Raw genomic sequence first — 18,001 nt, 5'->3', positions numbered from 1 at the left:
AGCTATCAACAAAATGGATTCTAAGAAGACTGGCTACAATTTATTCATCTTTGTACTGTTTTCTCTTCCTTCCACTTATTTCCTAGGCCCACTCTCAAACACTGCCTGTCTTAGTAATAGAATTAACACTAGCTAAGTTAATAAACCTGCATTTAAAGTTCCTTAGGTTATTAGTCTACGATTACACTAATCACTTAACCTCTCTGGTTCTCAACTTCTTCATCATCATGAGTGATAAGATTAAATGATCCTTAATGTCCATTCAAGTTCCAACATACTTTTTTATGAGACTTGAATACATTGGCCCCAGTTTATTTAGCAGCATATTGATCTTATAAAATAAAATGTGAAGACTCCTGCACACATAGGTATTTTTAAAACTTTAGATTCTTTCAAAGGCAAAACTCTAAAAGCAAAATAAACATAGCAGAGATTAAAATGAATAAATATCAATATTTTATTGAAATTAATTATATATGCATAAATGTGTATGTCATGTGTGACTTTCTTTGCTATGTAAATAATAGTCTGAATTTATTTATCTTTATATAACCCATTTTTGTTACAAGTTAGATTTAATGTCAAAATCACCTGAATCATATGAACATTTTGCTTCCCAGGCAAATTGCTTTCCTATTTCTGTAATAAAATGTATCTTGAATATTGCTTTTAGATTAGAAATTTTAGTGAGTTAATAGGTAAGAAATATATTAGTTGGAACTCATACACAGTTCTTACAAGAAGGCAGCACCAGGATGGCTAACAAAAGCATTACCAATAATATAAAATGTACTGAAGTACTAGCCTCAAATATGCAGTGTGATTATCTAAGAAAGACATTCTCAACACAAAATTAAAATGCATAAGTTTTGGAGCAGTCTAAGTATAAACCAGATATATTCTGAAGGTAAAAGGCAGCAAGGAGATATAAAGCCTGTGGCTTCATGAAGGAGTTGATCAAATGTAACCATATGAATTATTATAGTGTTCAAATACTTAAATTGTTAAACTTTAAATGCTGTAAACACTTTTAAAGTTCATGAACTATGGGTAACAAAAGTAATATTTTTGTTATCCTTTTTTTTTTCAAATTTTTAAGAACAGCAATCACACATTGATTTCATATATAAAATATAAATCTGAATGTTACATTTTTCTAATTTAACTCAGAGTGGGTCCTCAATAAACAAATGTATTTCTCTGAATAGCAAATTTTGTAAGTAGCTTTAGGCAGCATATCAAAGTCTTATGTGAAAAGTATGCTCTCTAACTTTCACAATTATTAACGTTTATTTGCAATGAAAGTAATTCCGAATTTTCAGCCTCTTTATGTGAACCTCAGATCCTCTTAGCAGCATTTGTTAGCCTCTCTAAAACACAGAGACATACACAAACATCATCCTGTTGGTAAAATGAGACAACAGAAGAAACACTTCTGCTCTAGGACATCATTAGAGCTGGACAACAGCCTGAAGAGAGAAAGAAAAAAATGTTATGCCAACATGCCCTTACTGAATTTTTTTTCTCTTGCAAATGTTGATGGCTGTAAAGGCTATATAGATAGTTGAGAACATGCATATTTTGTCTTGCAATGTGTCACTTGACTATCTCTCTTCTGAAATTTTATACTACTGATTTCTAGAATACTGATTTTCTAAAATGAAGCTTATTCTTACCAATAACATTTTAATATCATACATTTCAGATGATTTTTCAGCCATCCTGTTTTCATCAGGAATACATTTTGTGCCAATTAGTTTACCTTTTTTTAATTAAATTTAGAGGATGATGGTTTACAGTAAGATAATAACAATACACAAAAAAGTTTAATTTAAATGTTTTACCAGTAAAATATATTTTGTAATTAAAAATGTAATGATTTATCTTAAAGCAAATCTCTCTTAATTTTGTGCATCAAAAATAATCAGCTTACTCTTGAAAACCAAGTTCACACAATTTGCAAAACATGTTATTCTCCACACTTGGTGACATATGATGTAAGCACAATCAAGAGCCCTTTGGCTTCTTCCGTACTGCTACACCTATCCACTCCTTCCTCACTGTGAACATGCACAGGCTGGGGGTGCTATAGACTCATGGAAAACCAGAAGGCTTTATGAATTTATAGTATCACCACAATATGCAAATAACCATTGTGGATACTACTAATTTGTATCTGGTGCAATAATTGGAACGAAGATGCACATTCAATAAGTGGTTTCTATAGCTTTAATTTACCTGCGAAATGTGAAAAATAACCATTCTCAATTTTGGAACTGAAATTGTATTTCAGAACATGGCCAAGACGTACTAAAAGCATAGACATGAGCCCACTGCCTAAAACTCTTTATTTTCAGAAAGGGAAGAGAGTTAGTAGGAAATAAGGGAAATACTTAAATACCACTTTAGTAAACAAACAGAGATTTAACTGCTTTATCTGTCTTTGGGTTTTTAAGGTCTGATACAAAGGACCTTAAAGCGTTCGTATTGTCTCCTTAAAACCCTCTACTTCAAATTCACCCTTACAAGCTACTACTCTCCTAGGAAAGAGGAAAAGAAAATTTCCACTGACCCAGCTCGTGATTTACATACAAAGAGCAAATAAATGAATGGAGTGGGGGATGGGGCAGTGAGAAGCAATCTGTTTCTTTTTCAACCGCAGAAAATAAGATTACTTACCAAGAACATTTTTATCCAGAGCAAATGTTTATTCCCTCTATCATTCAGCGCCTCAGTCTCTGCAAGAAATCAATTTCCACTCTACCTTTTCCTCCTATTTCTAAAAAAGAGAGTGAGGCGGATAATTCTTAAGCTTCGGGGTCCGGAGGAAGATAGAGCTAGAGCGGAGGGCAAAAGACTCCCACAGCGCTCTTTATACAGATCCGAGCTCTGAGAGCGAACCCATGGGGAGGGGGCGGGGGATCTTCTCTAAGGAGAGTACTCCAAGTAGGGAGGGGGATTTATTCTGCAGCCAAAATATAAATCATCTACAAACAGATTACTAGCCTCTCAGTCACACAGACAGTTCCCTTGGGAAGCCGGTTTCAAAGAGAAAAAAAGAAGTTTCCTGGAAACAGAGAGAGAGCGAAAGAGAGAGAGAGAGAGAGAGAGAGAGAGAGAGAGAGAGAGAGAGAGAGAGAGAGAGAGAGAGAGAGAGAGAGAGAGAGAGAGAGAGAGAGAGATTGGGGGTTTGGGCTTGCAGAGGGAATGGGGCCAAGGAGAGGAATAGGGAGAAGGAATAAAGCTAATCTTACCGATCGATCAGGCGATCGTTTGTTCAGTATTGGGACACGAAAATGGCAAGATAATGCATTCGGCAGCAAAGCCATTTCTAGCGCACTCTCCCTCAGTAACTGCAGGAATCAGAGGGGAAGCAGGCGCCTCGAAACCTACCACTTGCTCCCCAGAGACCGTCCTCAGAACCTCCAAAGCTCTAGCTTCTAATGCAAGGCGTTCGGAGCTGAGGGTTCAGATAGAAGTCAATTGCCTTGAGTCACGGGCAGCAGGAACGCCAAGGAAGTGGGACCTGGGAGGGCTGCTGCCGCCGCTGCTGCATCTAACCAGGGTTCCCGATCCCCTTGACTAAGCCTCCCCGGCACAGCGCCCCCGAAAGCGCCTAGCGACTCGGCCTCCTCCGCATCTTCAGCCCTTCGATCACCACCCGCACCCCCCACCCCCCCCGCCGCCTCATGCAAATCGCTGATGATCTGGTCATCGTAATGTGACCGTAGTGGTTTATTTGGGAAGTGGGGGAATTGGTTGTGTTGGACTTCCTTACAACGCCTCCCTCAGTTGCTGCGAGTGAAAATGTTCAAGGGAAATACTAGTGAAATGCACTGATGGAATACTATTAATCCTAATAATAACGGTCCCAACGCAGGTAACTCTCAAAGAACTGAGAGTGGGAAGATCAGAGCAGGATTTCCGAAGTGGTGCCCTCTTGAATTCTCATTGGATCCTCCCCAGCAGCCTAAATCATTCTTGCTGCTATATCTATCAGGATGACTACAGCCTTGCTCACTAGTTCTCTCTTTATCTCGTTGTCTTCAACACATCCTTTTACTTCTCTTTGCAGATTTACCTGTATTCCACCTCCTGTTCTCTGGGGTTACACAGCTTCTTCCTTTCCCCACTGTATGGGGATGTACAGCCTGTAAATTTTCACTTTGCTTAAGGATCACTACGAATCACCCCCCCCATTCTCCCCCCCACACACCCATATAAAGCATTTTCACATTCTGCTTTCTTGCCTTGGGGGTTCTTGGCTCTCCGTGTAGCTGGTTTTACTTGGTTACATGCCACCAGGAACTGCTGATTATTTTAAAGTCCCACTACCCTGCAGCTCACTACTTTACCTTGATTTGGAAGATCATGGAATATCTATTTGAATCCTGGATGTATTTTTCTCACAGTCTTCTTGCTTCCTGAAATTTCCTCTGGTAAGTTATTCTCTTTATCTATTACTAGAAACTTAACTAGTGTTATTTTTAATAAGCTCTGTTTGGTTGAAGTATATCATTTTTCACATTTTTGTTACTTTTGGAACTGAAAGATCCATATGACTATATTTATTAATTAGTATGTTAGTGGCAATTGCACTACTGAGACATATCCCATATCATGTATTACCCCAATATCCCATGTATTACCCCAATATATTTTACCTTCTTTATTTTTTAAATTTCTGCCCTCATTTATATTACAGTTTACGTTGACATTAATCTCCCCCACCTCCATTAACTCTTCTTGGCATACATTCTTGTGCCATTTGAAAGGTCATATTTTATATGTTTATCTGAGAGAGCTTAAAAGAGACTTTCTGACAATTACAAGCTCTGGAAAGTTCACTAGTCTGATCTTCAGAAGGTTGTTCAGGTCAATATTTGTTCATGATAAGCAATTACATGACTGAGGGAGGACTTTGTTACAAAGTGTATTTTTATGAATTTAGCAGGACCTTAAACACTAAAATGTCACTGAATGGTAGGAAGAGGACTGTGAGTTTTGAGGGCACCATTTTTTTTTTTCTTAAAACATTTCAGATCACACATGAACGCATTATTTTGGGCATTGTATTTTAATTCAGGCATAGTATTTGTCAGTACATTTCTGATTTTGTGAATTAGCTGGTGAACAGTTAATTGGACACAGAGTACTCATTTCAGAGAGGAGCTATCAGAAGAAACCCCTGATTATCTTGGTTCTGATAAATTGAAATTCAAGAATAGACTTTACATGAAAAATTTAATTGCCTCACTCTTCATACTTGTCTACCCCCACCCCCTGTGTTTAATAGTCATGTTAATATGGTCAGTGCCTTTTGCTTTTATGAACATTTCTATGGACTTAACTGACAAGATTATCAGCTCCTCTTCCATATAATTGTGTTGAGAAACATTTTAATCTTTACTTTTACTTCACATATTGACACATAATGAGGAGAACACCATATTCATTTAAATGCCAAACATGCATGTATCAGTAATTTCTAACACCCACTGAGGGTTTTCTCTAAACATCCGCCCCCTCCCCCAAATTAAGGACAAGTTCCTGGTTTCTACAACATTTCCTTTTATTGGGATAGATGGAGGTAAGAACCTATTGTTCATGCTTTTCTTTTTTTCTTTTTTTTTTTTTTTTTAATTTCTGGGAAAGTACTATTCTTGTCGTCATTGATGACTGACGCGACAACCCAAGCAATGTTTTTTTTTTTTTAAATTCAAAAGCCCTTTTAGCCCCCAGACATAAAAGTACTCCAGCTGCAGCGTCACCCCATCCCCCAGTCTCGGGATTCAAGGGCTTTCCCCCCTTGACTCCCACCGAGAGGGAACAGGGCTGAGACTGTTGTCCGCACCACTTGGCGCCCCTCACCCGTCACTAGGTCACTAGTTTCTACCTGATCTCTTTCCCAGTTCGGTCGTCCTGCCTGACAAGCCAGTACCATCAGAATCCGTGACTTCATTTGAAGAAAGGAGAGCTTCATATAATTCAATTCAAACATCCTCTTTGGAGGACTGCTGTTGTTGCGCAAGGGTGGAGGGAGGGGAAAAAAAAAAGGAAAAAAAAAAAAAAAAAAAAAAACAACTTTCAGCGCAGTCAGATCCTGTAAGGAACAGACACTCGGTGTTTAGGTAAGTGCGTTTTGCTGTATTATACCTGAAGCTCAAGCGTGTGAAAGGGAAATTTACATCTGAGGGGCTCCCGCAGCCAAGAACGTTTTAACTGGAGGGTTATCAACAGGCGACTCTGCGTGGAGATTTCTCCGCAGCTCACGGCAACGCCTATGCCACCTGAGCTCGGGGAATGGAGGAGAGCAGGTACCAGGTTGACCAGCTGGCCCCAGGCTTGGTGTTGATGTGGGAATAACCCGTGCGTGTAGGAAATGTGTCCCCCACTCTGACCCGCTAGCGCAGGCTCTGCACTCAGCCCCTGCGGCTAAAGTGTGCTTGGTGTGGGCATTTGCAGCCCGACAGAGTGGTGTGCGCCAGGGGGTTTCCATCCTTCCAGAATGCTCCATTTCCAACCTTCCTCAAGACAAACTTGAGCAAACCTCTTCTGTATGAGAGAATAGACTTAAGATCTCCGGAGTCTCTTAATACCTTTTTGTGTTAATATTTATTTATTTTAATGAGCTATATTTATTGTTAGTAAACGACAGTTCCTCAGAATGTCTGTTTTATGAAACCCTAATCACTGTCCTTGTCTGACTGCGAAGTAGAGCTTAGAACTCTTAGGCTCTGTGTTAAAGTATTATTGCTGTCGGTCACTCCTTCCTTTCCTTCACCAACTCCCAAGAATCTGGAGGGCGGTGAGCGGAAGAGAGTTGAATTTCAACTTGAAGCTAGAGCTTGGAATATAAGGCTGAAGTTAAAAGCAAAGAGTGAGGATTTGGAATCTGTCTAGCTTATATCCACTTTAAAGTTGGTGTTTTATTTTTATTTTCCTCTTTCTGGAGGTGGGGGTGGGAAGTAGAAAGATGTGGGACTGGGAGCGCTCTCTTCCAGCGTCCACCGGAGAGGGGGTGGTGCTTCTTGGCCGCTGGTTACTGCTGATTCCACAGCCAAACAGTGACAGAGAGTTGAAGTCTCTGATGGCTGTTCTTCTAGTCCCCAAGAGTTGAACCGGAGAGCCTTTTACTTTGCACCAGGTCGAGAACGTGATCAGGCCTTTAGAGAAGGAACCTCCTTGTAATAGGAATTCTACTAGGAAACGCCGTGTAGGCACTACCTCCTAAAATAAGATGCATGTTTGGAGCTGTGTAAAATGCCCACTGGCTGTTTGAAAGGAGGAAAAGGTGACTAGGGTTGCAAATTAACCTTAGTATCACTGAAAAATATTCTATCTAGTCAAATGTATGTAAGCAAAGAAGAGAGCACCAGGGTATAAAACTGCCACAGAAGCTTGGAAGACAGATGATTCAGATTTGGGGGACTTTCTTTTGCGTGTTACATAAATTTGTTTGTCATCATGCAGTTAAGCAGGTAAGGAATGAATGTATTTTCTTCACAATCATATAACTTGTGTTTTACTATCATGTGTTTTTTTTTTTTTTCTGTGTTGCAAGCAATGGAATATCTGCATTTTCAGTTGGTCCTGCTATGATGCATAACTTCTTAATATTCACATTCATGAACCAGGGTAAAGCAGTTTAGATGTTTAACATGCATTAATTTAACTGTTTAGTGTGCATTTATTTAAATGTGTAGTCACATTACAAAAATCATAAATTGGACCAAGGTTAGAGGAAGAAATGGGAAGGGTAGAGAGTTAGAAGAAGAAATGTATAACCTTAATAAAATATGGAAGATGGCAGTTGCAGAAATGCATTAAAAACATTGCTTCTTGTTAAGGTCCCAGACCTTAATATATAAAGGACAAATGAAGAACTATTAAGGGTTTCTTGAACTAATAAAGTAATTTTGACTACTTGAGAGAACTGTTTTGTGGGTATTTCCATTATTTTCTCCACCTTAAGAAAAAATATATGAGGTGGGGGTGGGTTGGGTTGTAAAATAGAATGAAAAAAGAAGCTTGCCCAAGGGCAGTGTTGTGTAGGACCCTAGTATGAAAATCTTTGGGTTTAGAAAAACAGTTGGAAAACTGAAAAAAAAAAAAAAATTAGAAAATTTTGGATTTTCTTTCCCAAATAAATTTCTTTCACATTCTCAGTTTTGTAGATTGAGCAACCAATAGATTTCTTCCACTATCAGATTTTTCTCAATTAAAATGGCAAACACATTATGAATATTCAAATAAGTTTTGTTATTATTATTATTGATATTACTTTGTTATTTTTTGTTAACATGTTGAAGGAGCCTGGACTTTCCACACAGTGAAGAAAAAAAAAAAAATTTACTACAATACCATCATAAAACTCCTCTACTTGTTAATAACACTTTCTCTTCTCTAAGAAATTGTATTATTTAAATTATCTCTGGTAAATAGTTTTAGTACTTACATTTATTGATGTAGATCCCTGATCAACAATTTTTCTGCTAGTATGGCTTACTAATAAAATCTTGAAGAAATAAGAAAGATAATTGTAACTTTGGGTTGTAAAATTGCAAAGTTGTAGTGATTTTCTCAGTTGGATGCAGAAGGTAGTTTTGCTCCACTAGAGAAAGTAATTTGTCAATGAATTCTAATTTCCCAATACTTTTGTGTTTAATCCTTAGCAATTTTATTGTAGTAGATAGGCTCATTGTGTATATGTTTGTGTGTGTGTGTATACATATATATTTGTATACATACACACATTTTTGGTGGTTGGAGAAGGTATTTCTTTTAAATCTATGTTATTTTAATAATGTTTTCCAAATGAAATAGAATGATACCATATAACAATCAATTTCATTTTCTTTTAATCAGATAATAGGTGATTTCATCCTCTCATAGGACATTTTATCTTAAGAAATTCATCATCATAGAAACATACATTTTCATAAATTACATCTTGATTTTCTTCAGGCAAAGTTATTGTACATTATAGTTAAGTAAATACAACCTAAGTAGGAAGAAACTATTGGAACTCAAAGGGTGTGTGTGTGTGTGTATGTGTGTGTGTGTATAATTCTACCATTAGCTTGACTCCTAGATTTGTGTATTCTTTAAAAAAAAGTGGAATTTATTTTCAGTGTAGTGTATTTGTGTGTTTCTCTCTACAAGTACAAAGAATACAACTGTTGGGATTTCCAAACTTTTATGTCTCATTATCAACCGGTGATTCAATTTCTTATGTTTCCTCTATTTATTTTTAGTTTTTTCATATTAGCTTTAAAAGAGGCAGTTATTTACTAGAATAAGAGTCTGAAACATTTAGTAAATTGGGTATTAATATTAAAAGAGTCCAGGAACACATGGGAATGACACCAACTTGTGTTATATTTGTTTTGCACACATATTGTTTTTAGAAAAAATTTATTTTTTCTTGAAAAATATTTCAAGTATTTTTGGATATTATGATTGTGTGCTTATGATTAGTGATGTTCTCTTCTAAGGCTTTCACTGTCTTTCTCTTTCACATCCTAACAATGGGTTATTGGGAAAAGTAGAGTGCTTATACATCTAGACTTTCCTTCCTGAATTTCATTTCTAGTTCTACCTGGGATTAATGTAATCCTGGTAAGATGTTCTTGACCACTCTTCATTTATTTTTCTCATCTCTCACATGGAGAAAACAATGCCTAACTCAGAGAGTTGTAGATAAAAAATGATGTAAGAGATGTGAATGCTTTAAAAAGGACAAATATGTTATGAAAACAAAATATATTTTTCAAAGGATATCATGTAAGTTTGAATTTTTAATTAGTTGTTTTTGATAAAGTTGTATTCCACACAATAAATAATGTTGACTCAATTATTTTAATATTAATATCAAATCTTGGCCAGTGGCGTTATGGTGTCAAATGAATTTAATAAATATTTGATATTGATTAAATATAACAGTTTTAATATGTGTAATTTAAAAAACTTGAAATAATATACTTCCTGAGGCATATTCATTATTATTTATACTATATTTAACCTTTGCTTTTATTCAGTTTTGGATAGAGTCACCTTTACAAAATAGTTGCTTTTGACTGATTTGTCATTGTTATTTAATAAAAACAACATCTGATTTCTTAGCAGATTTATATTGTCAACCTGATGATCTCTACTCTTAATTGGGAACAAGATTAAAATATTTTCATGTAATAACTTAAAAAAGGAGAAACTTTAGACAAACTTCTAATTTCTAACTCTTTTTACAAACTCATATAAAGTTTACCAGAATTAATTAGGGTGACATCTGGCATTTTTGGTGTTTTAATTTAGCAAGTACTTGGATAAACTTATTTAGACACTTGGAAGTATAACTCTGCCCACTTTCTTCATGAACTACTATGTGTTCTCTATAATTTTACTATTTTGGTGTTAATAATTCATAATTTTTAAAGGAAAGCAAAATAAAAAATAATCTGTGTGAATATTATTGACTGCTAATGGATAATCTTAGTTGTTAAAAGGAGGAGGATAGTTTAATAACATTTATTCTATTTTAGGAAATATTCTATTTTTTGAAAATGAGTGTCTGAGTATGAAATTTAATAATGAATACTAATGACCTTTCTACTGAAGACATACTTGGAAGTTCTGGCCAAATTCTTAATTTTTTATTTTTTAACAGTATCAAATAGCCACCGTAACCATTTTATACTGGTTATCAAATGTCCTCACAAGGAACTTTTTTAGGTTTCTACCCTATCTTTTCAAAGCATAAATATAAGCTATCAAGAATATTTGTATCCAGTTACTCACCTGTAGACCTATCCATTTACAAAGTCTTGCTAGATAATTACTTTATAAGCTTACCTTATAAGCTTTTAATCCACTCCTCTACACTTAATGTTTAAAATAAAGTTCACACAGTTCTGGAGACTTTCCCAATTTCATACCCAAAATAACTCATCATGAGTAATTAATTGATGCTCTAATAATTGCAGTAACTCAATTATTATTTACTAATCAATATCTTTCCCAAAATTGAAAAATATAGCATATATATTTACAATGAGTTGACTGGATTAATTGATGTTTTATAAAATTTTGAAATGTTTATATTCAACCATGATTGTATAAATTGAGATGGTGAAAAATGACATATCTACTAAACTGAGAAATCTTATAGATTCTCATTCTTGTATTTCATTGTTATTTTCAATAATCACTATTCATTGTTTGTCAACGTTTTATTTTTTAAGTTTAGAGTTAAAAAGTACCCTCAGTGCAACCTATTTTTACTATTTTTTTCAGAAGTATTTGTTTTAATGCCTAAACTCTAATTTACTCAGATGTGGATGTGGATGTCTTTAAAAGCACCCAAAGCAAAACAAATTCCTTTTAATAGCTAATAAAGTAGCTACCATGTTATAGTTACAGCAAATTAAATCTATAAAGTACACATTTATTGATTAAATTAATAAATATGTGAACATTACATTAGAATGTATTATAGTTCTCTGCTGTGAAAGAATTATTCTCTCATAATGGTGTGTTTCATTTATATTCCATTATAGATTTATTGTGAAAGAATACTTATAGATAGACTTATTTTTCCTGATTTCTGTGAGTATCAGCCAAGCTCATCAGGATTAAGCTTTTTTTTATTAACTTTTCTGGACCGTTGCATTTTGTTAATTTTAAAAGCTATCTCTAAAATATTGCACTATTTAAAAACAATCTAGCTTTGGGAAGACCAGAATTCAGTAACCATGCATTTTAGATTGTTCAGCGTCAAATAGTGGCCAGTATATAACTACATTGTTATTTTACAGATTCATTAAATTCTTACTGTCACTAATAACAAATATTTTCGTTTAAATGTTTCAGATGCTGTCCAAAAATGTAAGTCAGTCTAAAAAAAGTGATTAAATTAAATCAAAAAATAAATTTAGGTATTAAGGCATGAGTTTATTCAAGTATCATATTAAAAATCACATATCTGTGTGAAGGTTGAGTATGATTATGCTCTGTATAATACCTTATGCATATATGTTTAAGATAATTTTTCTGTAACTGCCTTTAAATATGCAATTTAATGCTGTCTGCTGAAGCCCCTTATGTTATAGTTAACATAAATATAAAACAAAAATTAATAAAATCAGGAAGTTCCTGGCATAGATAATAAATAAAGTGGTTTTCGTGACTTTAGTATGGTAATATTTCTGATGGTTTGAAAATTCAGTCCTGTAAATATATATACACAGAAGAAGTCCTGTTTTTTTCAGACATGAACACCTTTTAAATAATACACTCTAAATTGGTAGAAGAAAAACTATGAAAAATTGAATAAATTATGCAACAAAGTTGCATAAAATACTATTTTAAGATAATTAATGCTTGCTTTCTTAATGTTTCACATATAACACCAAGCGTGTTAATACATAGACCAAATCTAGCTTGTTGAAAACATTAAAATTAAATGACTATACTTGAGTTTATAGTAATAGAATTTCTTACTATTCACCCAGACCGGTTCACTAATATATAAAGACACAGTAATAGTACATTTTATAAATATGATAAGTAATATCGTCAAGATTGTACTAAAGAATAATGAGGAAGAAGACTATAAGTTTCAAAATGGAATAATCTAGAAGAAAATTAATTATCAGTACCAACAACTAGATTAATTAACAGTATCAACAACTAGAAAGTGTATTTTTTTCCTAAATATGAATTTTACTCCAAGGAGTTTTTTAAACAACTTGTTAATTTTATTTTTAAAAATTCATGGATAAACGATTATGAAGAAATCTGCTTATCAGGTGTATAAGATATACTTATTTCTACTTATTCAATGATTCAGCAGGAAATTTAGAGTAACTCAAAGACAGCACTGTTATTTTTCCTAATGTGAACTAAAGAGAAGTGAATTTAGCCTTCTCTGTGTATTGAAACTTAAACTTCATACCTAAGAAAAAAGGGTCTCCTGAAAAAAATTGTAAAGGACATTCAAAGTGTATTTTAGAAATAATTTTTAAACCTTTTTAAAATTAAATTAATTGTTTTATGCAACTAACTCACTTTTGAGTGGAGACACTCTGGATTTATAAGCGTCCTCTACTCTCACCTCCAAAAAGATATGCAATTTTGCAATCCATAATTCCTTGTTTGAGAACTTTTATATCAAAGTTAGATTATTGTTTTATTAAATGTATAGCTATCTTTATATTTTGGTCAAAAATGTAATGCTAATATGTTTGAATAGTAACTTACCTATGGGAAAAATAATTCAGAGGATTCTTGTTTCCTTGTAGAGTGAACTCTGGCAGGTTTTCATATGTATCTTTCATTCAGCCATGAAATGAAGAAATTTTAAGTACTATCCTGTTCAACCAATTTGAAAGACAAAACAACAAATTACAATTGTAAGACAGACCGGAATAAAAATGAAGATGACTTTTGTCATTATTGCTTTTTAAACCTATCATTCATAGCTGCTAATTAAGAAAACCAATTCTGATTTTGAGTAAGAATCAGCAGCTCCAATAATAAGTGTTTTGATTAACTGTTAAAATATTTCTTTCTTTTTAATAATCTTTAGTAAGGTAAATAAAAGTTTATCATCACATGATTCTTTAATTACAGAAGTGATATAACTTTGACATGTTTTCCTATATTTTAGATATATATTTGTGTCAGTCAAAGCTGAAGACAATTTATTCAAGATCTTAAACCAGACAATTATTAACTATTAATTAAAATGTATTTATTCCTAAATATTAGTCTCAGATAAGCCCAGTAATAGTGATTACTGTAATTATTGTTCAGAAGGTAATTCTTGACAAATTCAAACAAGATGATTTAAAAAATTACCACTTAGTTTGTGCATGACATGCTAAGAATAGCTAATGTTTAATAGTCTCTCTATGTCAGATATCGTAATGTCTCATTTTAATTTTATTTCTTTTCAAAATTTGGCTGATTCTTTTTTATGTAAAGACTGTCATCAAAAATCTTCAGAAAATTTTTCAGAAATGTTTTTAAAGTTTAAAAATTGTTGACTTTTTTTTGAAATAGTATCTCATAACGTTTTGAGTTTGAAGACAGTTTGGGCTATTTTAGAAGATAAATTCATGTATTGACAAGTGGTCCTTGGAAATATCAAGTGTTCTCATAATTGTATATTGGGGCATGATAAAAGTAGATGTCTATTGTAAGAAAGAAAGCTTAGTTAGACACCATATAACTTTTGGAGACATTATAAGTCTAACTTCTGAGTTAAAATTTGGGCTATCCAAGCCTCTCTGTCAACTGGGTAAGTTGTGCTAAGGTTAATTGCTCTAGAAGCATTCTTTAATTAGAAACACCCAGAGTTCAGACATGCTTTATTAGATGGCAGTTAAGGAGGCTTTGGAAAATAGCATATAAAGATTTAAATACTTGGTGTTAGTCTTGTTAGTTTGTTGTAAATCACTTTTGTTTTTGACTCTTTAAAAAAACAAGTGCATCAGATGTATGATGAATTATGTGCAATGGTGTAAACCCTGGGAATATAACAATGAAGAGATGTAACCATTGCTCATAAGATGCTTACAGTTTTTTGCTATTTTTAATATACTTTTAAAAATTAATCTACTTTTATATACTTGTAATATACTTTTAAAAATCAAATTTAATGCTTGGCCACTCATTTTATTTGCATACAAGTCCAATTTTGATATTGTAAATATAACTATCTTAGAGACAAAAGGGTTGTCTATTTTTCATTATAGAGAAAAGACAATGAAGAATGGATTTTCTATATAAGGTATTAAAGAATAACTATTAAAGAGAAATAGAGAAGCCAGGACATTTCTGAAAATAGTCATAACAATTCTCAGGGTGATGATTTAGTGGCATTTTGTGTGTTGTTTTGTTTTTTATCTCCAAAATATATATATTTTTAATGAAAACATTTCCAGTAGGTTTTTTTATTTTAATAATTAATGAAAAATCAGATTAACGTTACAAGGGTTTTATTTACAAATTTATTTTTAATTCCATTTATTTATTAATAAACTCCATTTATTTAAGACCTTCTACATGCCAATTTCACTTGTTGGTGCCACAGAGACATTATTGTATAAAACAGAGACAAATCAGCCTCATGTTGCCTAAACTACAGTGGAATTGTTATCATGTGAATTGAATGACTTCTGTAACCAGCAAGAAGACAAGTTAAGGGGTTTACCAATAATATTTGTAACACACATTCATGGGTTAAAAATGTTGAAACACTTTCATTTCCTTAGAAATTGGTAAAAAAGACACTGAAGATTATTATTCTGAAATTCTGAAAGTTTCTTCCTATGGACTAGATCATTACTACCTCTTTTTATCTTAGTAAAAATTTTACTGAACCATCTTTGAAAGCTCCTTAAATGTAATACTTCTTTGTCAGTGATTTCAGAGTACACGCTCTTCTTTATGCTTCTCAAGAAAATAACTTCTAATTAAACAGCTCATTTCACCTTGTATGCCTGGTTAACTCCAGGGTAAGCCTGGGAGCAATTACAGATCAAGAGATGTCCATTTGGTTACCAAACTCCAAGATTTCTTTGTCTCAGTATTGAGTCTTCTTCTTAGATTTTATTAGTAAGCCTTTATGTAGAGCAGTATGAATATCTTTGCTGAACCATTTTTGTAGTTTTAGTTTTTATTTGAGATTGTTGTTACGGAAAAAAAAAAAAAAGAAAAAAAAAAAAAAAAAACTTTGTAAAACTGAAATTGAGGATACTATCCAAAAGTGCAGGGGCAATATTCTTCACATTTTCTTTAAATTGATACTTATGTGACAAAATTTTTTTAATAATAAAAAACATTTTATTGTCCTTGCAAGTGGAACACTTTCTATTCTTAGATTCTGCCAGGAAAGGAAAAATCATGTTGCCAGTCACAACAACAATTAAATCTTGATATCTGTATCCAACATTTCTACTTCATTTCTACATATCCTTTTAATCTTTATTTTAAATTGTCTTCTGTTTTACTGTTTTGGTAGAAAAATATATTAATTCTTATACATTTTCTGAAGCTGTTAAGAAAAAATTATTCATAATACTTGTTAAAGACTTGTAGGATTGACTTTATTCAAGGTGGGCTACTTTAATGGGGTTTGGTAAGTGGAAGAGAGCTATTTCACTCAACTCTGAACACAACAAGAAAAAGTAGGATTTATAGCCAAGGAGAAGGATGGGGATCAGTGGATGGAAAATTACTAAGAGAAAATATCAAAGGTAAGAGGGGGTTCTGGCTAAACTGTTCTAACAGGATTCTCGCTAAAGACAGGTGAGCGTGGTCAGATATCACCTTCAGGATAGTGGAGAATGAGGAACCCAATCAGATATCTAAGTGGATCATATATTAAAGGTGAAGATTCTAATAAAACTGATTTAGCAGGATTCTTGTTAAAATTGGACAACATAGAGATGAATACAGAAGCTCAGAAGTCAGGGCCTGAGAACTGAGTAAACAGGAGCCTGAGTAGAGTTAGGTCCAGGAAAGAGTCTTTGTCAAAGAGTTCCCTATATTTTATATTAAAATTAGATTTTCCAATCTAATATACTTTCTCAACATCTTTCATTTGAACTTCATTCCTTAGTGCCTGACTAATTTTTTTATGAATTAAAACGGAGTACAATCTGAATCTTACAATGATATTTTATTATATGATTATCTACATTGAAACACCATGATATTTTATGTTTACCAGGTAACCTAAGTGATTCTGGTATTTGGGGCTCTTAAGAATAACTTCCCCTACGTGCTGGGCCAACTTAAGGAATGGAACTCACCTTCTCTTCATTTTTCTAATCAGTTCTACCATTAGGTATTAGCATTTAACTTCTTCTTTATTGGTAGGACAAGACTGTATTGACGGGATCAAGCAGGAGATTGGTTTCCTTAGCAGTATATACTTCTCAGAGGAATACTAACCCTCATTAATTTGGAAAACGCTTAAAGTTGTAATTCATAGGCACTATATTGCCTGACCAGCTAAAATAAACAAGAAGAATGATCTTCTGGAACAGAGGTTTAGCAGAGTTATATGACTAGAAGAACTCATTTCTAAGGTCGGTATTAACTGGTATAATATGATTGAAGACAAGGAAGCTCTGTTCTTTTGAGAAATAAATAAAAAAGAATAGAAAAATAAAAATGTGCAATAATAATGCATTGATAACACATTAATATAATAATCCCCTGCTAGTGTAAGCATATATAATAAAGCAGCCCCAGAATATTTATTTTTTATAAAGTTAAAAAAATAAGCAGGAGTTCAATTCAGAGCCTGTTCCAAAAAGTTACTATGCCTAAGACAGTGTGTTACATATTAGGGGCCCCAGGGATCACAAAAACATAATAACTGCCAGCAAATCTCTCATAATCTGGTCATACGAACAAAAGTGTTAGAAAGGGTAGCAATAGTATATAATAAAATTTTACAAGATTCATTAATGAAAATCTATCCAGTCTCTACTTACTTTCATAATTTATGACCTACTTTGTTAAAAAAATTTAAGATAGTTATTAATATACCAAGACATTTGTCTTTGAAATTCAAAAGGGATTTCTATTTCAAATAAACATCCATTTCCGCCATTTTTGTAGCCGTTCATTGAATAAATGCAGTTTGCTCTGATGCTTGGAATTAAATACCATTTTACTTTGAGGATTATCATTAATTTTTAGTTTTCTTTTTTTTTTAAATGTCTTTACTTTTTGAAAGATGTAGTTGTTGTTATAATTCCTAGAAATATCCAGTGATAATTTTTCTTGTTAAATTTCAGAATTATTTTATTCCCATTTTTACATGTTATTGTTTCTTTCAACAGAAAACAAACATAAAGAAATTATTTCTCTATATTCTTATTGGAGTATAGAAATAGAATAGCAAAATCCTACCTATTTATAGGGAGAATGGCCTACATTGTATAAAGCAAGATTTCATATCTTGATGAATTATTTTACATCTTTA

The 18,001-nt window shown here is 33.2% G+C and overlaps 1 protein-coding gene and 1 long non-coding RNA gene across 3 annotated transcripts in view; one reads left to right on the top strand and one right to left on the bottom strand.

Annotated features, from left to right (window-relative positions):
* Nucleotides 1–443: 443 nt before the first annotated feature.
* Nucleotides 444–3,626, bottom strand: LOC104664855. The gene is made up of 3 exons (XR_748327.2): nucleotides 3,394–3,626; nucleotides 2,680–2,738; nucleotides 444–1,469 (listed from the first exon to the last, which is right to left on the bottom strand). It is a non-coding gene; the product is annotated as an uncharacterized LOC104664855 (long non-coding RNA).
* Nucleotides 3,627–4,019: 393 nt separating this feature from the next.
* The window catches only part of BRINP3 (BMP/retinoic acid inducible neural specific 3), a 404,576-nt gene continuing 390,594 nt past the window's right edge, over nucleotides 4,020–18,001 (top strand). The window contains exon 1 of one of the 2 annotated variants that reach the window (XM_010366528.2): nucleotides 4,020–4,439. The gene's annotated coding sequence lies outside the window, so the exon portion shown is untranslated. Of the gene's footprint in view, nucleotides 4,440–5,887; nucleotides 6,132–18,001 lie in introns of those variants that run through there. The other variant, XM_010366529.2, reaches the window with a different exon arrangement.

This window comes from Rhinopithecus roxellana, chromosome 8 (genome assembly GCF_007565055.1).
Source record: "Rhinopithecus roxellana isolate Shanxi Qingling chromosome 8, ASM756505v1, whole genome shotgun sequence".
NCBI classification, from domain to species: domain Eukaryota; kingdom Metazoa; phylum Chordata; class Mammalia; order Primates; family Cercopithecidae; genus Rhinopithecus; species Rhinopithecus roxellana.
This window is presented reverse-complemented; position numbering and strand designations above follow the sequence as displayed.